Consider the following 22617-nt stretch of genomic DNA (forward strand, 5'->3'; position numbering starts at 1 on the left):
TCTGTTTGTTTTATATTTGCTAACATCTCTTGACTAAAGCAAGTCACATGGTCAAACCTAGACTCAAGGGTGGAGGTACCTCTTGACGGAAAAAACTGCTAAATTCTATTACAATAGGTCATGCTGACAGAGATAGGAAAATATTGTGGTCATATTTGCAATCTATTACACAGCTTATGCAGTGCTCCGAAAAAAACTGGTTATCTTTAAATACATTAACAAAGAAGAACGATTTGAGTTTTTATCTCAAAAAGCTAGAAAAGGAACAGCAAAATAAACCCAAAGAAAATAATAAAAAGTAAAAGTCACTGGTACAGAAAACAAACATACAATAGGGAAATTTAACAAAGCCAAACTTTGTTCTTTAAAAATAATGAGACCATTGATAACTTTGTTTAGCAAGAAAAATGAGAGAAAACCCACATATCAGTAAAAGGAGTAAAATAGGGAACATCACTACAGATTGTACAGATTGTACAAAAAGGAGTGTATATATGAATAAGTGTGCTGATAAATTTGAAAATTTAGATAAGTGGGAAAGTTCACTGAAAAATGTAACATTTAAAAGGACACCAGAAGAAATAGGAAAGCCTTTATTAAAGAAACTGTCTTTGTATTAAAATACTTTTCCACAGAGAATACTCTAGACCCACATGGCTTCAACAGTGAATTCTTCCAAATATCTAAGGAATAACATCAATCGTACATAAACATTTTCAAAGACTAGAAAAATAGTTGACACTCCCCAACTAGTTTTTATGAGACTTCCAAACCTTCATTCCAAAACCTCAGAAGAATACTCCTATGAAAAACCAGCAGATTTTTGTAAGTTTGAATAACTTAGATAACCCCTCTGTGAAATTAACCACGTTAATGGGATAAAGGAGAAAAATCATAATTATTTTGCTAGATGTGAAATAGAATTTGAGAAAATTTAATACTTATTTATGATTAAAATATTTTGTGGGGGGCAAACTAAGAATAGAGAGACTTCCTTAACTTCATGAAGCATAAATTTTTGAAAATCTACTTGAAACTTCTACAGTGGGGATGCCTGGCTGGCTCAGTCATGGAGCATGACACTCTAAATCTCAAGGTTGTGAGTTCAAGCCCCACAGTGGGTATAGAGATTACTTTGAAAATCTTTAAAACAAAACCTACATGAAATTTCATACATAATAGAATTACTTTTTAAAAGTCTTCCTGAGATCAGGAAGGAGGCCAAGATGATCATTTTTAGTATGTGTATTCAAACCTTAAGGTTTCAGACAGTGAAATAATTTAAAGAACAAAAAATCTATGTAAAGTTTGGAAAGGAAGAAATAAAGCTGTCATTTTTTACAGTGACATAATTGTGTGTGTAGAAATTTCAAAGTTTAAAATATTAGAATAAGTGAATTTAGCAAGGTCCCTGGAGATAAAATCAACATAAAAAACTCAGTTATATGTCTATACCTTAGCAAAATACAACTTGAAAATAAAAATCTTCAATTATGAAAGTAAAAATAGAATTAAAAACTTAGGTATCTAGGAACAAACCAAATTTTTTAAAAATGTAAAACCTCACCAGAGAAATATACAAAACATGAGTGAAAGAAATAAAAGATCTAAGTAAATGAAAGGATAGGTCAGTCTGGGATTGGACTACTGAATAGAGTAAAACTGTCAATTTCCCCTAAGTTAACCTTTAGATACAAAAAAATCCCAATCAAAATCCCAGAACTTCTTTCTGGAAACTGACACATAGATTCTAAAATTTAAAATGGAACATTAAGGGCCTAGAACAGCAGAAGACAAATGTGGAAAATATCAAGGTAGAGGTTCTGAGCTACTAAATATCAAGGTCTTACAAAGCAACAGCTATTTAAAGAAAATAAAAACAAAAAAAAATGGTGTGATATTGAGCAAGAATAGAAAAATAGACTGAAGGAACAGAGTCCAGAAATAAACGTATACATACTCGGCATCTATTTTTACAGTAAAGTTGCCACAGTACTAGAGTAGAAGGAAGGAGGGTGTTTATTTTTTCCGATAAGCGATACCCAATTTTATATCCATACAGACGTGAACCTTGATCTCTACCACACACCATTCACAAAAACCAATTCTAGATGGATTTTAGATCTAAATGTGAAAAGGAAAAAGGAAAATAATAAAGCTTTTAGCAGATATGATGAGAAAATCTTCATGAGCTTGGCAGTCGAAAACGGAGCCACCCCTACTTAAATATCTGGCTGTATATTTGGTATCATCTGTAGACGCCATCTCTGATCTCTTCTGTACAGTCTTCTCCATTTTTCTAGCTCACTCTCATTATACTCTCTTCTTAACTTTTTATTTATCCAATATTCTCTTCTTTCTCATGAAGTTCAGCGCTCACATTGTTAAATGGTCTCAGCTTTGGTCACGTGTGTTGGTTAGTCCAGGTTTATCATGACAGGGTTCATTATTTGGTGCTCCAAACGTCAGTAATGCCCAAGTCAATTAGCTTTCACTAAGTAACTGAGCACTTCAGGCGGTTCCAGATGTCTGAGAACCTCTGCTCCGCTCTCTGCCCTCTCCGTGACACTGTGCTTCAGTCCCTCTATTCATCTCGCTAAGGTCACAAGTCTGACCTGAGTGTCACCTAAAAGCAAAATACCACACCAGGCATAATTCAGGCTGCAAAGTCGGGTGGTCTCATTGTATACTCTGAAAGAGTTTATAATCTCATAACCGAGGTATGCGACAACATAAGTATTTTATATCTCAGGGAAGTATGGGCTGACCGTCACGGAAATGGGGACAATAGAAGCTCAGGGAGAAGAGATTTTTTTGGCCTAGGCTAATCAGGAAGGGCATTTTGACTAAGTGACATCTGAGACAGGTCTTAAAGATGATATAATAGGGCATTCTGGGCACAGTGAAGACGTCATGAGCATTTTTCAACTGATGCACTCTGTTTCCTGCATAAAGGTCTGAACAGATTTCTCCTGGAGTAGTTAGACTGACTTTCTATAATCAGGGAAGAGAGCTTGCTGAGGCCATGAACCGGGTGCTCCTGGAAGAACAGAAGAGATGGAGCGCTTGCTTCTATGTGGATCCTACGGCGTCTCAATCTAAGCTGTCAAGGGATCACGATAGCAGGAGCTCTTACCGTCCATATACAGAAGGTGTCTTTTCTCTGCTTGTCCCTTCCAGCTCAGGGGAAGAAGGTATTGCAACACGCCTCTTTGGGTGCTATTTATTAAATCTACTGCCTTTGTGAAATGAAAGAAAGAAGTTGTGTTGTTTTTATGAGTCGAAAGAAAAACTTGAACAGGAATAGTCCAGATGAGGTTTAAGATTCGTGTTGGAGATTAGTGGGAATTTAGGAAGAGAGAGAGGAGAGGTCCCTGATTCCTTACTGTTGGTGTAACAAAGCATCTGGGAGACAAACCTCAAATGCCCACAGGGAGTACTGAGGTAAAAGAAGCGGGTAGGTGGGCTGGAATGTAAAAATAGCAACCTCACACATGGGAGAAGTGTCAACCAACACGTGGGTTGTAATAAGACAAGTTCTGGGGTGGGGGAGGCGCCTGGGAGGCTCAGGTCAGATCTCACGGTTCGTGGGTTCGAACCCCGCGTCGGACTCTGTGCTGACAGCTAGCTCAGAGCCTGGAGCCTGCTTCAGATTCTGGGTCTCCCTCTCTCTCTGACCCTCCCATGCTTGTGTCGTCTCTCTCTGTCTCTCAAAAAAAAATAATAACATAAAAAAATTAAAGACAAGTTCTCGGGCCCTACCCCCGCCCACCAAATCACAAAGGCCTGGGTGGAGCCCAGCAATCTCCACATGGATAGTAATGTCTGAGTGGCACAAGGCACAGTGCGAGGCAAACTGATGAGCTCCCATTCTCTGTGAAGGAAAGACTTTTCTCAGCCGTATTGATTTTGCCTTGCAGGACAGGGAACCTAGGTTTCCACACCTTCCAATTTTGTAAAGAGAAGGGATACATCTGAATTTTTATGTGACATCTCCTAATTTTTAAAGTATTGTCCCTAAGTAAACAAGCAACCAAAAAGCTGTGGTCACCAAATATAACTATGGTCAACATTTTACCAGGAGCTACTAGTTTGCAATCTCTAGTAAAGTGAAAAAGCATATGATTTATTTAATTTGTTTGTTTGTTTATGAGAGAGAGACAGACAGACAGACAGACTACAAGTCGGGGAGAGGCAGAGAAAGAGAGGGAGAGAGAGAATCCCCAACAGTCTCCACACTGTCAGCATGGAGCCTGATATTGGGCTCAAACCCACAAACCGTGAAATCATGACCTGAGCAGACGTCGGCTGTTTAACTGAGGCCCAGGTGCCCCAACAGTACCTGTTTCACAGGGTCCTTACGAAGGTGGAGTGAGGTACTGTGTACAAATAACTTATGCAAGGGCTTGGCACATAGCAAGTGCTTAGAAAATGACACTGTTATAATTCTGCTGTTCAAACACAAGACTTGCTGGGACTGCTGGGAAAAAGGGAAGCACTAAACCAGAGAGTAGGGAACTTGTTGGCCTCTCTAGGCCAAGGAGTCCTATGCAGTATCCAGAGTATCTGGCAGTCTGATCCAAGGATCACGCTGGGCTGATAGTAGGAAGGGGGTAGGTGAATAGGTTTGACTCTGTAGAAGATTCCCATAATCCCCCATGTCATTCTGGACAATCTGCTCACCTATGGCCAGAAGCCAGCCTGGGTTGGGAGTAGGAAACCTGGCAAGTCTTAAATTCCTGGGAGCCTAAATAAGCAGGTGATGTTCAAAACAAGCTGTTGAGAACAGCCAGGGAACCTGTGGCAGGAGCTCAGATCCACCCGTGGACCAGGATGTCTGAGGGCGTGGGGGAAGGGGAAGTAGGAAAAAGATTAAAAAGTGGTGTGACCTGGAGGCTAAGCTGGCATCCAGGGCTTATGCGAGGTGGAGCACGTCCCAGGTCTGTGGGCAGCCACGACTAACTCTAGGCCTCATATCTGGAGGGGCTGAGGCAGCTGATATATTTCCTGTCTTAATCTAGACCAGCTCAGCTCCTGGGCATGAATGAGCCTGTAGGTGGTAGGCAGTGGAGACTCCTGTGAGTGGCTGGGAAAGCTTGACAGATGGCGTGGGCAATGGGGTATCATTTTTTTGGGAAGTAAGATCCCATAGAGCTAATTAAAAGAGTCAACTTTGGGTCAGAGTGTAGGATGCACTGGATGAGGAGTTGGGGGGAAAAGGCTGGTCTTGGCCAGAGATGACAGAATCTCAGCACCTGGGCCACAAATCCACTCAACTCCACTCACGACAGAGACCTCTAACTCATTAGAATACTGTACTCTCCTAGGCTGATCCCTGACAAGGCATCAACGACTTCTCAAAACTCTGCTCTGATTCTAATAGACAGAAGCTGGGACAAAAAGTCCCCTGGCCTGGGTTCCAGTTGGTACGGTGATGACAGTGCCTGCAGTTTTGACTGGAGGGAGGGTGCAAACACGGAGAGAGCCAGGTCAAAGGTCACAGTACGTGTTCAAGTCTTAAGAGGGGGAGAAGGTTTGGTGCTATCAGGAAAAGCACTTTCTGGGGCGCCGAAGCATCCAACTTCGGCTCAGGTCATGATCTCGCAGTTTGTGAGTTCGAGCCCCATGTGAGGCTCTGTACTGACAGTTCAGAGCCTGGAGCCAGCTTTGGATTCTGTGTCTCCCCTTCTCTCTACCCCTTCTTCTGCTTGCACTCTCTCTCTCAAAAATAAATCAGAGAACACTAAAAATACTGAAAAAATAAAACTCGTTTGAAACAAACAAAAAACATGTAAGCAACCACCCACCCCTCAAGGAATTCAGAAAAGAGAGCAGGTTGGTGGACAAAAGATGATGAATCCACCTTTGGAAATCCTGGCAGGACAAGCAAGAAGAGGTGTCCATCAAGCTTTTTGACATGTCAGATACTTCTCAAGTGTCAAGTGGTATCCCTGTGTGTGATGCTTTGGGACGATGCAGACAGTGAGTTGGCTACTTGGTCCCTGAGAAGTTCAGGAGATAATGAGGTGTCAGGACACCCACACATGACTAATAAGGACATGTATAGTGTAAACAAGTCAAACAGAAACCGCACACACGTATTTTGGGAGGAGGTGACAGACAGGACAAATGAAGCAAGTCAGGTCGCTGAAGGTGGAGCTCAAAGAAGTTCTGAGCAGGAACACGATACCTGGGCCAGAATATGATCAGAATTGTTCCATCTGTGTGGGGAGTTGTCCAAAAAGGACATTCTTGTGGCCTGAGAATACAAAAACCATCGCCGCTGTCATCACCTCACACTGACTTACATCTAGCACCAATTCATTAAGCATCAACCGTATTCTTTGCATGGTGCTATCATCAAAAATCTTTTCTTCAGAGGAACCCACAGATGCGTGAGTGAGTGACGGGTGGCAATGTGTTATAATACAGCACAGGAAGGGCTCAGACACCAGTATGCACAGAATGCTACAGGATCCAGCAGCAGGGTCGAGGGCATCGTGAGGGTGGGGCGCGGCTGGCACCCTAGAGGGGATGAAGGTAGAGCTGCAATGAAAGCAAACTAGAAAGATCCATTCACTATCCATTATTGTCCATTCCCGTGCAGCGTTTCCCAGGCCTCTGAGGGATCACCCAGCAGGAGCAGAGAAGCGTGTAGGTGTGGAAAACGACTCGGGGTGAGCTCTTTAAAGCAGTTCTTCAAGCTTGATCCTGGCGACAGGCCAGGGAGCTTTGGATCACCTTTTATTTATTTAGACATTCATTCATTCATTTTTCTTTCCAGGGAAGCATAACAGAGCATCTGTAGCTTCAACTTTGTAATTCTTCTGTGCTGGCTGGTTTCCAGAATAAGCTGACTGAATAAACTCACCACCTTTCAGGGCAGCCACTCCAAGGAATCTTTACGTCTGATCTCTGCAAAAGTCTTCTAGACCAGGAAAATTAAAGGGAAGTACATCTCAGAAACTTGTAAAGATGGTGGGGGGTTTTGTTGTTGTTGTTGCTGGGTATTACTGTGAAATACCTCATCTCCTTTAAATCACATTTTGTTTTCTTTTTAGTAATTTTTATTTTTAATTGCAGTAAAAATCACATAACACAAAGCTTATTACTTCAACCATTTTTTTAAGTGCAGCGTTCAGTCATACTAAACACATTGACATTATTGGGCAACTGGTCTCCAGGACTTTTTCATATTGCAGAATTGAAACTGTAAACCCATTAAACAACAACTCCCCATTTCCTCCTCCCCTAGACACCACCGTTCTACTTTCTGTTTCTACGAATCTGACTTTAGATCTCATGTAAGTGGCAGCATACAGTATTTACCGTTTTTGTGTCTGGTTTATTTCACTTAGCATAACGTTTGCAAGGTCCATCCATTTGTAGCATGTGTCAGAATATCCTTCCTTTTTAAGGCTGAATGATATTCCATTGTCTGTACATACCACATTTTGCTTATCCATTCATCCATGACTAGATATTCGGGTTATTCTACCTCTTGCCTCTTATAAATAATGTTGCTATGAACATGACTGTGCAAACATCTCTTCAAGATCCTGCTTTCAATTTTTTGGCTCGATTTCCAGAAATGGGATTTCTGGGTCATATGGTAGTTTTATTTTTGATATTCTGATGAACAGCCATACTGTGTTCCTTAGCGGCTGTACCACCTTACATTTAGTATTAATCAGGGCTGGGTGGAGCCCACCAGAGCTCCTGGAGCACCTTTAACTCCTGACAAGGTTAAGGCCTCATTCTTGGGGCACCTGGGTGGCTCAGTTGGTTAAGTGTCCATCTTCGACTCAGGTCATGATCTCATGGTTCGTGGGATCGAGTCCCACGTCGGGCTCTGTGCTGACAGCTAGCTCAGAGCCTGGAGCCTGTTTTGGATTGTGTCTCCCTCTCTCTCTGACCCTCCCCTGCTCATGCTATCTCTGTCTCTGAAAAATTAAAAAAAAAAAAAAAGCCTCATTCTCTAGTAGTCCTTTGTGGAGAAGGAGGCCACTGTCCTCATAGGGAGAAGAGACTAGGACACCTCCAATGGAGGTATAGCAATCCTGTCAAGGAACTGAGTCGTAGTGTGAGGCCCAAGCATAGGATGGATTAACCCACTCAGCACCATCTCAACTGTCAAATTGCCAAGTGATCTCTGCTTCTCCCATAAAACATGTCCATCCATGTGTCTGGGAACCCTGTACCATTTCAATCCCACTCCAGCTGACATGATAATCTTAGCATTTGATGACACCAAGACCCTTGATTTTCAGTTAGAATAGCATTAAATTCCTTCTCCCCGCAATCTCCCACGCCCAGCTCTCCAATATCGATCCCTAAACTATCTCTGCTTCTACTACCATAGTTGTGGTAATGCCATCAATGTTCCTAAAGGAAGGGTCTCTTCTTCTTTAGATATACTCATCTAGAAGACCAGGAATTCTCTTCTTAAAAGGAGCAGTGAGTTTTGCCATCAGGAGAATTACACCTACCCCTGGGGTGGGGAGGTGAGATAATTAGAACCTTGGAAATATATAAGACCAATCTTTATGTGGCAAAAGGATCCTCCAGAATAATGAGAATTTCATAATGACTAACATTCCTGAGAATGGCACAGAACAAGAAGTCAAATGCAAATACTCAGAGCTGAAGGCTCCATTTGTATACAAGAGGCTTCAGCGCATTAGTCAAGGTTTGGGACCCTTGGAAAAGCACACATCTGCCCATATAATCTGATTAAGGCAAAGAGAAGGTGCTCCTGATGCTCTGCTACATCACCAGAGAATTTTATACCTGGCATGCTCAGAGATGTCCTTCTTTCCCACTTTGGTTCACCTTCCAAACAAGTCAGACCTAACAGTTTCCAAGAGACCAGTTCTTCACTTAGGGCCCCAAAGACCAGATAAGAAACCGGCCTGTCCACACAATGTTTGAGAACCCACAGCAGCAAACATCAAAGAGGCAAACTGTTCCATTTTTCCTGACCTCAGGGGCTATGTACACTATAACTTACAGTGACTTAAATTCCTTCCAGAATTGGCCTTCCACTCAGGGATGTTAGAGGCCCTAACATAGATGTGAGGTGGGGGATGCATATCTCCTAGTCCCACTTCAGTTTTGGTGCCCCAGTGCCTATCACAAAGTGAGCATCTTCCAATGCAACATGTGCTTTTCACATTTAAAAGCATCTATTTTTCATTTAACATGGCTCCTGAAATGTACCTAGGAAAGGGTCTTCTATTGTACTCCTGGATGAAAAGCTGTGTGTGCTAGATTTCTCAAGAAACCACATATCAGTCTCCAGTGGGGGGTGTTAGTCTAATTTTCATGCGACTTTCCTGGGCTTATCAGATTTTAAAACCTATGCCCAATGTTTCATGCAGTTCTACTGGAATCATCTCTATGGCATGTTATTTCATCTTTTTGGTGCTCATTTTTCTCATGTGTGTGGAAAGTTGGACAAAGACTTCTCAAATATCCCTGAACTATTCAGTGATTCCACTGGAGTAGGAGGAAATGTAGGAAATACTTGTCAACACAAAACCACAGAAGAACTTCTGCCCTTTCTTGCTTTTATTCCCTCCTTGCATGTGTCTTTTAGAGAAGCACGTAGTAGGAGTCCCAAATAAGAAAGCACACTAAAATGCTTAAAATGGTGGTGTGGAGGGCTCCTCCAGCATTGGCTTGATAATTCCCAGGGCAAAGAGTCACACTGTTGGGTAGTTTACTGTTCTTCCTGTTAGATAAAGTTTTCTTGAGATTAATCTTGACTTGCCTCCCCCTACCTTTCACTTTTAATTCGAATCCTCTCCATGAAGATTTTATGGAACAAGTCAACTTGCTTAAATATGCATCTTGGTGTGATATATGTATGTGTGTGTACATACACTATCACCTTCATACTGGATCCCTATAATTGTGTGTGGCCTATCATGGGGTGGTACATACCAATGCATTGGTATATTTTATGACACCAGAAAGACCAGTATTATGAGTGAGGCTGATGTAATTTGGTTAACTATGATTTATGGAAACTCTTTATAGGTTAAATGGGGGAATAAAGGAGGTGGTTAACAAAAGCAAATTGTCCACTGGTACATTCCTCTTGTTAAACTGACTTATAACCAATATTACATTTTTTGACAAAAGTCAGTGTCCTCTATAGTGGAAAAATTTCCTCTCAACTTTCCTTCTTTACTTCTCTTCCTGTTCCCAGTTCAGGCTTTGGGTCAAATGTAATTTTTTCTACTACCAACTAGCTGTGTGACCTAACATAAATGTCTTCACCCCTCTAAATCCTCAGCTTTTTTTATTTGTGTAGGAAGAATAATGGCTCCCCAAAGATGGCGCCTTCCTAATCCCTGGAAATTGTGACTACATTAGGTGACATGGTAAAGAGAAATTAAGGTTGCAGATGGACTTAAAGTTGCTAGTCAATTGACCCTGAGATGGGAAGACTATCCAGGATGATCCATATGGATCCAGGATAATCACAAAGAAAAAGGAAGGCAGAAAAGGTCAGAGTGGTGTGATGTGATTTTAAAAAACTCTGGCTTTGAAGAAGGAGGAAGGGTTCTATGTGCCCAGGAATGTGAGTGGCCATAAAAGCTGGAAAAGGCAAGAAAATGATTCTTCCCTACAGTCTTCAAAAAGGACTACAGCCCTTCTGACACACCTTGATGTTATTCCAGGGAAACCTGCATCAGACTTCTACAGAACCACAGGATAATAGATTTGAGTTGTTTTAAGACATTACATTGGGGTCCTTTGTTATAGCAGCAATAGAAAACGAATGCACTCTCTATGAAATCCAGTTAATGATGGGATCCATCCTAAAATGACTGCTTAGACAGTTCCAGTAACCTCCACTGCCTGATACTTACCAAGTACTTAGTATATAGATGCCGTTATTTTTATTTATTTATTTAATTTTTAAAAATGTTTTATTTATTTTTAAGACAGAGAGATTCAGAGCATGAGCAGGGAGGAGCAGAAAAAGAGAGACGCACAGAATCAGAAGCAGGCTCCAGGCTCTGAGCTAGCTGTCAGCACAGAGCCCGGTGCAGGGCTCGAACCCATGAATGTGAGATCAAGAACTGAGCTGAAGTCGGAGGCTTAACCGACTGAGCCACCCAGGCCCCCCAGATGCCATTATTTTTAAGCCTTCTCCCAACTTATCCCAAAGCCAAGGGTGAAGGTACAGTGGAGGCTCCATTGCAAATCCTACTCTGAATGGGCTTGCCAGCAGCAGCTCTCCCAGAGCCCTTTGCCGGCAGGAGAAATCACAATCCTTTCAAATCCATTTGGCCAGAGCTGACTCTCTGCCAATTTTCTAAAGGGATTTTCATTTTTAAATTAAAGTGATAGATCTACCTGTCTGCATCTTTATGACTGTGGGAGCAAGCTTCACGCCCAAGAGCCAACTTTGCTTTTCCTACATATTCATTCCTGTTTTAATTTGCTTATTTTAAGAAGAAGCCATGGATAACTCAGCTTTAAAGTAATGCCCTGTCTATAAGCTTTTAAAACCTTACTTGGGGAAAACAACAGCTCATATCATGGACAAATTCAATGAAAATAGATGGTATTTCCGGCAGGGTAGAGAATAGATCCAACACTTTCTGGGAAACTTTACTCTTGGCCCTTTGCCTGACCACCACACTCTCTATAGTCACCACCACCCCCATTTTGCAGTTACCCCAATATTCCAAGAAATTGCCCAATTCTAAGGACTTTCAAAACCTTACGTCTAAGTATGGTTCCAAACACCTAAGGTAGAAGCAACAAAAGGGCAAAATCCTTTGGGGGGGGACTTCTTTCCCTTTGGTTACACAAAACAATGTTAATGTAACCTTTAGGGTGGAGTCGTTACATGCTAAGTCAGAAAAGCTTTATTTATGGCCCGCACAGCTGTTGTAAGGTACTTGCCTCCCTCTTGATGGTTTGGGGATTATCCTATAGGCCTAACCTTAATGCTATGCCAGCCCTTATTTGGACTCCTTTAATCCCAATTCCATCTCACCATTTGCATTTGTTGTCTTTGGCACAGAAAATTTAAAAAGAAAGACCCATTGTTGATGGCACATTCAAGTCAACATAGCATTCACATGGACAGGGGTGTGCTGGCAGATGCAAATGGAGAAGTCTGCTTTGGTAATGGGGTAGGGGGAGCAAGGGGAGGGCTGGCTGGTCTGTATGGGGTTTTTCTTTTCTGATTTTGAATAGGTCACATGTTTCCATTCCTTTCATGCTGTTGGTGCCTGCACATGCATGTTCATGGAAGATCAACATTTCAGAGAATGGTATGATTTTCACATTTTATTTCTATATTTTCCATAAACAAGAAGCAATGAAAAAAATCTCTCAAGATCATCTGATTCTCCCCCCAAGCCCCGCCCCCCCATCAGCAGCCTACTTAGAGGGCTACAAGAGTCCCAAGGGACTTCTCATCTCCATTCCCAGTCAGTGGAACTTTTATTGGCTTATGCTTCCTATCTGGGCTCCAGAGAGATAGTGAGACAGAGCCAATTAGGATGAGCCAGGGAAATAGCTAGCAAAAGTGAGGAAAGATTCTGGAAGTGAGCCATACCTGGGAGGAATGTGGGAATGGGATGTAACTGTATAGAAAAGAGAAGGGCTTTTGTGAAGAGAGCCTAATTAAGGAAGGAAGAAGAGAGAGAGTTCAGTGTATATTGTCTGAAGGACAGAACACAGTCCTTCTCTCCTTCACGGGACCCAGCTCTAAGGAAAGGACTTGAGTGGCAAGAGGGTGCATGGAGTTGAGACACAGAATCTTCTGACCATGAGGACGGGGAGGGGGTGGGGGGGGTGGTTTCATTTATGTTTCCAGGTAATTCATATATATTTCAGGTGGGCAGTTTTCTATGTGTACTGTTATAATGCAATTCATACTAGATAGGGAATAACTGTCTCATGAATTCCTCCAAGCTCCTCAGTCAGAAGCCTGGATTCTAGAGATTTAACCTTAAAAAATATTTATGTAAAAAAGGAAAGAAACACATTTTACCAACACAGCAGGCTTGGAGAGTTTATTGCCTCCACTTTGAGAAGAGGAAAACTCAAACCTAAAAAGCATTAGCATTCTTTTTTTCCTACATCTATAAGCTGAATAAAACCGTTTTTGTTTATGTGTTTGGTTTTTGCTAGTTTTCCAACATTGACTCCGGATTTGATCTCTGGCAGTGTGGGAAAACCTAAAATAGAACTGACGTTTAAAACTTGCCATCCCCTGAATCTTCTTTGGTTATACTAATCTCTTTGTTGAATAATGTGCTTTTACTAAGAATGAATAATATTCAAGGTAATCTTACAGATCACTATTTTCTCTTTACCAAGGGGAACCACATGCCCAAATGACAAAATCATCAGTGTGTGTTTTCATTATGTTACTAACTATGGAGAGATGAAGGATGGAAGGGTAAATTCTGAAATGGTGGAAAGGCTGCTAAAATTTGCAAAAATTGGGGTGGTTGAAAAAATGCTATACTTATTGTAAGATACTTTCAAGGGCTTAGTTTAAAAAAGTGGCTGCACCTAATATCAAAGTTTCAAAATCAAGTCCACACTTACTAAGTTCCCATTATGTTTCTTCAAAAAGAAACCAATATATCTGCTGCTATCAGAGAGCTCAGGCCTATGGAACTATTGGAGGCAAGACAGGATTCAATCACCCTTCCTTCTCCAAACTCCAGCTACAGTGTTACAACATGATATAGATTTGCCTCCCTGCCATGAAAATTGGAACGCAGTGGCCCTTTGCTTCCAAAATAAATAAGAGTTAGGTTTCCCAGCATTTCCCGTCTTTTCCAGGTTCATTCCAGGAGCTTGGCTTTAAACAAGATTAAACATGCACACAGCTGAAACCAAACTGGGTACTATGGAAATGTGGAAAGAGTGGACTTAAATCTTAGCTCTTCAAGACAGTCTAGATTCATTCCACAGCAAATGTTACTCACAGCTGCTACTCTTCTGGTAAACAGAAGAGAAAAGAAGAAAGAAGTTATTATCTATTTAAACTATCCCAAGTTGAGGGGCCAATAGGTAATATGGTCACCATGCAGCATGATTTTTTATTTTTTTAGTCTGACTTGAATAGAAAGATTCCCTACAGGGGTCTCTAAGTTCTGAATGAAGAGAAAAACAACTTCACTTGTTAAACACTTGGCTTCATTCTTCCTTGGACATCTCTATAGCAGAATTAGGACTGGAATCTGAGTTTATTTCTCCAACCTAAATTCACCATTCACTAAGTTTCCTTGTATTGTTGGTGACTGATGCAGGAGAACCATTACTATACTTCATGAGCTCTCTGTGCCATCTTTAAGGATAAAACTGATTTAAGAAATGAGAGAACCAGGCAATGTGCATTTGGACAATTATCATTACCCGTAAAGGCCTCCTTATCTAAGTCCATGAAAGGCAGGTGATGCTCTGATCTCAACTCAAAATACACACATCAAGAGTTAGACACCTCAGAGGTAGCCTGACTCTAACCTTTTCATCCACTACGAATGAGGGAGCTGAGTCCTAGGAAGGATATCATGTCCTTCCAGCATTTTCTTAGGGAGGGGGTTACTTTCTCTTCCCTCCATGTAACTTAAATAGCTCAAGAAGCCCTGCAAACAGACATGCCTGGGTAGGACTTCCACAAATATCATGGCTACCAGCACTTGGCACAGAGCCAGAGAGGGGATGGTCTGAGTGGTCATTGTTGAGAGGACAGTTAAGAGGTCAGAATAAGGGGAACTTGGCACAGACTGCTGCAGGAAATTGACGAAGCCACAAAATCCTAATTCACTACTCCCTCACTGCCTATTTATAAAGATCCTATTAAGAATGGCCCATGGTTTGGAAATGAGCACTGATTGAGAAATGTTCCCATCTTGAGATGTTCCAAGGCATTTGGTGGTGGTTTATTCCTGATCTCCAAATCCTGGGTTCTAGATGAATTTTTTAAGCAAAGACATTTGGTCTGCTTGTGTGTGTGCGAGTCACTATCTTTCTCTGCCACCGGCCGTATCAGCCATTGTTGTGGTACATGGGCTTCCAGCCCAGTTAGGGTTTACTCCAGGGTGACTGAGGAAGAGTAGTCAAGAGAGAGTCTGTGACTAAGTTAGAAGAAACCCAACTAGCAGTAAGGGAGGTCTGATCTGACCTTCCACTTCAAGTGGCTTCTACAGACCAGCAGCATCAGCCTCTCTGGGAGCTTGTTAGAAAAGTAGAATCTGCAGTTTCTCAAGATCTTCAGGTAATAATCATATGCATTAAACTTTCAGAGGCAGCGCCTCTGAAATGGTTCCATTCTCAGAGATTCTGATTTAATTGTCTGGGTTTGTGACGTGGGCAAGGAGCTTTCGGAAGGTTCCCCAGGTGCTCCTAAAAGGGGAGTCATAGCTGAGAAGTGCTATAGAGCTCCAGAACATGGCCATGTGCTCTGGCTAAAAATATGGCACTGGGTAAATTCTCCTGACATACAAGGAATAGCACCTTATTATTTGTTGTTAATATTCCAGGCAGAAATCTCCACAGAGGTTTAGAGAAGACTATTTAGAAGAAACTGGCAAAACAGCAAGCCCAACAACAGCTGGGTAAAGAGGGAGGGATAACTGTAGAACACAGCAATTGAGATTAAATGAATTAATATAGGAAAAGCACTTGGAAAAGTAGATTATACTCAGGGCTTTATAAATGTTAGAGATTTTTGTTCCTATTATTGTACTTATGAAGACTGTGGAGTTGAATAGAGGGAGGTTACTATGATAGCTACCTTTCATTTTGTGTCTCCTAAAAGCCCAGCCATTTACATTCAATCCCTCATGTAATCCTGACAACAACAATTTCAAGAAGATATTATTATCCCATTTCACAGGTGAGGTAACTGAGGCTTAGAGAGGTATCTTAGTCTGCTTGGGGTTGTTCTAATAGGATACCATAGACTAAGTAGCTTAAAAACACACATTTATTTCACACAGTTCTGGAGGCTGGGAAGTCCAAGATGAAGGTGCCAACCAGTTCAGTTCTTGCTGGGGGTTCTCTTTCTGGTTTGTCGACGGCGGTCTTATTTCTGTATCCTCACAGGTGGAGAGAGAGCTCAGGTCTCTTCTGCTTATAAGGGCACTAACCCCATCATGAGGGTCTCACCTTCATGACCTTATCAAAGGTAACTACCTCACAAGGCTCCACCTCCCGATACCATCAGATCAAGGATTAAGGCTTCAACATATGAATGTTGGAAGGACACATGCAATCTGTAACAGGATGTGAGGCATACTATCCAAGGTCAGAATTCAAACCCAGATCTACTTGAGTGCAAGGCAACCACTTAACCTCAACCAAGCTGAGGGTTATCATTGTATCCCTGGGATAGAAAGGATGGAAGCAAGCAAATAGAGGTGAGAAAAGGAGAAGGAGAAATAGAAACGATCTTGATAAATTCCAACTGGTACTGACTGACTGTTCCCAGTTCCCAGATTCGCACTACCCAAAGAGCAGTTACAGGTTCTTGCCTCTGGAATAAAGTAAAACTTGGTCATTGGAGTAAAGGTCATCTCTGTCTTCAAGAGACACATCCTGCCGCTGGCTGAGTTCCAGCTAATGAACCTCCCCAGCCAGTCGCAAAAGAAGGTGGAAAGGAGTGAGTGCCAAGCCCAAGACATTTTATTATCAAACAGCTAGAATCAGAAGAGAACGTCTAACAGATTGGCTAAGAAAACACTAGAGGCCATGTGGGCTGTGGAGCTGTACAGGATCCGCAGTACTGGAACCCAGTCAGATGCAGCCAGTGTGGATTTTTGAGGGCAGGCCTGGCCTGAAAGAACCCATTGGATTTGTTTGAGTTAGGGATTTTTTAGAGGAATTACTGCGATAAGAGACCAAAGAAAGACCAAAGCCTAGGATTATATTCACCTAAAATTCCAAAAAGCCTGCAATAAGGTTGCACATTAAAATCAATCGCCCCAGGCAAGAAATCATGGTAGGGGTAAAATAGCTCAATGTGAAAATAAAATGCTTCTCAAATAGGAAACAAAAATGGGTAAGAAGAGGTAATGTATTTGGCTGGAAAGAGGTTACTTATAGGACTGGTTTGATCTTTCCTCATTCCTATAATTTAAACAGGAAGCAAAAACTTAGGGGGTTATTCATTATTATTTTTCCCAGAGGAAAATAAATTGAACCAACTATTAATAGGCTTGCAGAGTAAAAAGTCTGCTCTTGAGCCTCTCCTCCCCAATTCTTCCTTTGGTAAAAATGGCATGCCTCTGTTGTGCCAGGCACTGTTGTGGGCACTTGAGCTAATCAGCAAACCAAAGACACAAAAATCCCTACCTTCCTGCAGTTTGCATTATAGCGGATATATAATAACTGTACATAGTGCTTTAAATTGGGCATGAACGCTACGTCATCAATGTAACTGAACCTCAGGATTGTTGTCCTAGTTCAAATAGTTTAAAAAGGAAATAGGTGAACTCTAGGGTGATTTGCTACAAATGTCTTCTACCCCCACAGAGGCTATATGTCAAGGCTCCTGGAATTTCTTCACTTCCAGGTTAGGATTAAGGGGGTATCACAAGCCTTCAGTTCTCGATGTAGGCATATATATATGTGGACCCTTGCCCCCGCAGAACCTGAACTTCTTGAGGGAGGAATCACAGCACCATTTTTGTCTTCCACATCTTTGGGTGGCTCATGGGAAACAGTGAGTTCTAACCTGCAAAGGTCAGTGACGTAGTCACAGGCTTTCACAAACCAGAGGAGACCACAGGAATAACCACAATAACATCTTGAGCACATGAAAGATTAGTACTAAGACTGTGGCAAACAGTTCTCCATCCCACAGAGGCCAGAAAAAAGTGAGGAAGTAGATGTGAAGGTTGCTCAGTGCCAGAACAGGTTGATAAAGACATCTGCAGAACTTTCTGTCTCCGGAAGTACTTAGAATGAAAAAAGGTTCTTCTAAGCCTAAGAACATTTGGATGGAGGTTTCTAAAAAGAGACAGTGGCAATCAATAATCTCTTACATCAATTCTAACTTGGGGCAGCAACTTGAAAAGCATGATGCTGGCAGTGGGGGACAGAGTTCAGAGCAGTATGTTTGGGGATAGAGTCCCCCAAAAGGACCTTTGTCAATGGGTCACAAAGCTTCTCTGGAAGATGGAGCTTTTGCATGTAATAAACCTAACGCTTGAGCCCCATTCTCCAATGGATTGAGTGAGCTTGATAAACTATGGTGACTCTGAAGCCCTAATTGTCCAACATAGGATGGCAATTTTAACAGGGGACTAAAATTATCTTCAAGGTCAGTCCTTGTCCACAAGGTTGTGGATAGGGCCTCCCATTGCTCTAGGGAATGTAGACAGCAACCACGGTCTAAGATGAGTATACCCAAGGACAGAGAAGGATCCCCAACAAGTATTTTTATGGGCTGTGATGGCAGAAGTGACACTGCTCAGCTGGGAGCCAAGGTAGAACCCATGTCCAAAGGCATGAGAGTCAAGTGTTTTCCTTTTCCCTTTCCTCTCATCCCTGCTGTCTTCCCCCCCCCCTTTTTTTTTGGTTTACTTATTTGAGAGAGAGAGAGAGAGCATGAGTGAACACACACATGAGCAGGGGGTGAGGGGCAGAGAGAGAGAAAGAGAATCCCAGGCAGGCTCTATGCTGTCAGCGCGGAGGATGTCCAGCGTGGAGATCCATCTCATGAACCATGAGATCATGAACTGATCCAAAATCAAGAGTTGGACACTTAATAGACTGAGCCACCCAGGCACCCCTCTGCTGTCTTCCTTGTCCTGCCAAACACATACACACAATAGGATGAGCAGTGGAGTCCTTGAGAATCTGATAGTTCTGTGTTCAACACACTTAGGCAGCTTTCCTGACCAATTATGACTGATATCCATTCATATCATACTTCAAAACAGCGAGTCTGTCCACAATGAACTTGTCTTTGAAACTGTCAGGTTTATCTATAGCCTTGTAATTTTCTTGTGGTTACTTCTGAAGACTGCAGACTTCCTCCAACAGGTGTGGACATCAAAAAGATATCTGCTCCAGGAAGCAGGTTGACCTTGCTTAGATTCTAAGTGTAGAAGGTACTTCTAAAAGATTCTGAGTGTCTCATGTGTCATATCTTTTGCATCATCAGAGGAGGTATTTGGAGCCCAAGTCTTAAAACTCAATGGCTAGTATACTTTCTTCCACAACAGAGAGCTTTCAAAATTAAACTTTCTCCTTATATTCCTTACTAAATCAGAGTGCATTTCTTAGTCACTTATTTATGAGCCTAACCTTCTCCACCCCTTACAAAAAGTTTTTCCAACTTATATTGGCAAACCACCTTCCTGCCCTCAGGTCCTAGAATCCTATGGGTTTGGCTTCCAAAAGGCCTTCCTCATGTTGTTCTTTCAGAGCAGGGATAATCATCACTCCAGACATTTCTGTTGGTAAAATCATGGACCACCCCACCTGGGAGGCTCTCAAACACCATCATGCCAACGGCCTATATTTCCCAGGGGTAGAAATTGACTACAAGGGAGCCATCAATTACACTGGGTTCATGACTCACAACTGTGACCTTTCTGCTTTCCCAGGTTATGCTCTACCATGCCAGCCTCGGCTTGAGATTGTCCAGAGCCCATTCTCTGAACTCCATTTCTGCTGGCCATGACAGAGGTAAAGTAGTCTGGGAAAAATTTTCGCTGACGCATTTTCTCAATAAGTGTTGCCACTCTTAACCCAGTACAAGGTACTACTTCACAGATTAATGCTGTGATATATGAACAGTAGAAATTCTTGTTCCGAGTGATGGAAGAGAGACCATGGGCTGAGTGGTTCTCTTAGCCCCTTGGATCACACAAATAATGAACTTGAAGAGGATTGACAAAGGCCTCCTCAACCAGAGGTCCCCATGATATTTTTGAAATACCAAGAAGCATGCTGCCCTGAGAAAGGAGAGTGACTCCAGGACCCCAGCTTCTGTTTTGCCACAAATTTTCTGTAAACTTTAGACACATCTCTAATCTCTCTGGGACTGGTTTCCTGGATGACTTAATCCTAGGGTCTCCCCCAGTTTTAAGAGCTTATGACTTATGATGAAAATTCAATCCCCCTTAGATCAGATTTGAAAACGCAGGTACTTGGCAGCTCCAGGGAGTTAACATAAAGAAGTAGAATATTTGGATGTTAAGCACTTTTTTTTTTGCTATTAAACATGTAGGATGACTATTCTTCCCTTCTACAGTGAACTATGCTAGTCCAGTATTGCCAGAACCTCTCATTTTTATTAGGAAAAGCCCCAAGTCCAAACTTACATGTGAACAACTATTGATTTTTAAGGCCGACAATTCAACAGTCAACAGCAATAACAACAACAGAACGCGTGGGGATGGAAAAGCCATCCCATCCCCCAAGTGGTGAGCAGCACTGACAGGACGCTAGCAGACGACTATGAAAGGAAGGTGGTCTGGAGCCCTGTGTCCAAAGGATGCTGGCAGGTGCTTGGTAGTACGGTAAAGAAAGTCTGTGTGCACCTTAGAAGTACATTTCTGTGCAGAAACAAAGGATTACTGTGCCACTATTTTCCCTGCAGTGGAAGGCTCAGAGAATTTCCTACCTGGGTGGTCCAAAGAACTTAGACAGGTTGGGCTCTGCTGTGCCCCAAGGCTCTGGGTGCCCATAGTTCAGGGAGCGCCTATTGTTAGATTATAGCTCTGCTTCAAGGAATGTGAAAGTGCCTGGAGGTTATCACATTACGAACCAGAGAAAGGAAAAGGACGCCATTCCCTCAGTGCTTTTGGGGGGAGAAGCTGGCAATGATCCAGCAGTGAAACCCGGGTACAGAGAGAATGCTGTTCAGAGACAGACACTAATGGGGTGGAGCCCACAGATGATTAAGGACACAACAACCAAGCCCAGTAGTAATGACGATACTAATGCAACTACCACTTAATAACCTCTGGCTCAGAGCGATGAGTACTTTCTATGCACAATCTCACTTAATTCTTACAGCAGTGCAACAAAGATTAAGTAATTTGCCCAAGATCACCCAGTAAGTGGGAGAGCCCACATGTAAAATGAAGTGTGCCTAATTTCAAGCCTGGGTAAAGAGTTGGTAGCCAGTGTAATTTGAAGGGGCAGAGATGGGTCATGTACAATGATCTGGTCTCTCCATGAAGGGAGTAGGTTGCAAATTCACAAGAGAAAATTCATTTTTCTTTTTTCCACAGAAGAGACCAATACAGCCTCAACTTTGTTCCTGACCAGTCTGAGGCCACTTTCTTCCCTAAGCTCCCACAGTTCTGTTGTCTCAAGAAAGTAATATTTAATGAAGCTTTTGAAAACCTAACTTTCTTGCCTGTCTCCACAGACCTACGAGGCAGCATTTTATTATGTGTGTAGCTAGTCACATGATTCCAATCATAATAAAAGAGCCATGGACCATAGAATGACCTGATTTTTCTGAAAAGCTTTTGCTGATACAGTAACTGATTTTATTTTCCTATTAACAATGAAATTGGAGGGCTCTTTCAGCAGCTTGCTGCATGGACGACCACCATTCCAGTCCCACTCAACAGCCATATTGTTCAGAGAAAACAGTACCAGCAATGACTGCAAATAACCCAATGGAAAGACCTGGATCCTTGTGGCATATTCAATTATTTGACATTGCTGAGGCCACCACTCCCTGCCATGGAATCAATCTTTCTCTTATTAGAAAACATATGAAGGGTCATAAGCTCCATTTGAAACAATGGCTAAGGGGGCAAAGAAGGACAAGGGCCAGATGATTTATCTTTATGAGCATTTGGTTGATGAAAATTTCCATGCATCTTGCTATTATCAATCCACAGTGCAGACTGAGGAGGGAGAGGCTGTGAGGGGAAAGCAGGGAATGAGGTGAACAGGGACTCATCTGGTAAAAACAGCTTAGCCAAAGAGGGCAGTGAAATAACACAGTGAGTCCAGGAACATCAATTGTCAACCCCACAGTTAATCTCCCATATTTTGGCTTTGAAGGCTTAAATATGGGCCCCGCGATCTCAGAATTCATCCACCATTAGGGACCCTTCATCTTAGTTTGGATGGGCTTATGCTAAGAGCTCTGGGCTTGGGTGATTCCTTAGAAGGAACATGGTCACCATGGTCAATACTGCAAAAGCAGATCTTTGCTTAGTGACTGCTTAGGGTGGGTCCAGACTTTCCTTGGCACTACACTTGGAAAGAAAGAAGTGATAAAAGCATACCTGATTCCTGCTCTCAAGGAGTTTATACTTGACATATGAAGCAGCTAGAAGAGGCCTGAGGATTTGGACCAATTAATATGAAAGTAGATGCCTCCAGCAGCAGCAGCAGCAGCAGCAGAGTAGGATGGATGAGAGCCTGATAGCTCCACACTACTACTGGACCAAGAACTTAATACTTAGTGAAAAGCTCCAAATTCCAGTTTACTTGCCTGTGTGCCCAGGCCTATGATGAGGCTTTCTAATACACGTAAAAGGAACTTAAAATGAAGGAGGCTATAAAAATAAAATACTTCCTGTTTTTCTATTGTGAATTAAGAAGTCAGTAGTTAGTTACTAATCTGTTGCTGCTTGTATTCATACT

General features: G+C 42.2%; 1 long non-coding RNA gene across 5 annotated transcripts; it reads left to right on the top strand.

Moving 5' to 3' along the window:
- The first annotated feature begins 6210 nt into the window (after positions 1 to 6210).
- LOC115294502 lies at positions 6211 to 21455 on the top strand. Of its 5 annotated transcripts, none has more exons than XR_003909917.1 (8): positions 6211 to 6399; positions 6608 to 6677; positions 6785 to 7304; positions 12047 to 12150; positions 12223 to 12299; positions 19605 to 19686; positions 20350 to 20522; positions 21240 to 21455. It is a non-coding gene; the product is annotated as an uncharacterized LOC115294502 (long non-coding RNA). The 5 variants fall into 5 exon arrangements; XR_003909921.1 differs by having other exon boundaries at positions 20350 to 20507; XR_003909920.1 differs by having other exon boundaries at positions 6211 to 6395.
- Positions 21456 to 22617: the final 1162 nt, after the last annotated feature.

This window comes from Suricata suricatta, chromosome 6, assembly GCF_006229205.1.
Source record: "Suricata suricatta isolate VVHF042 chromosome 6, meerkat_22Aug2017_6uvM2_HiC, whole genome shotgun sequence".
Lineage (NCBI taxonomy): Eukaryota > Metazoa > Chordata > Mammalia > Carnivora > Herpestidae > Suricata > Suricata suricatta.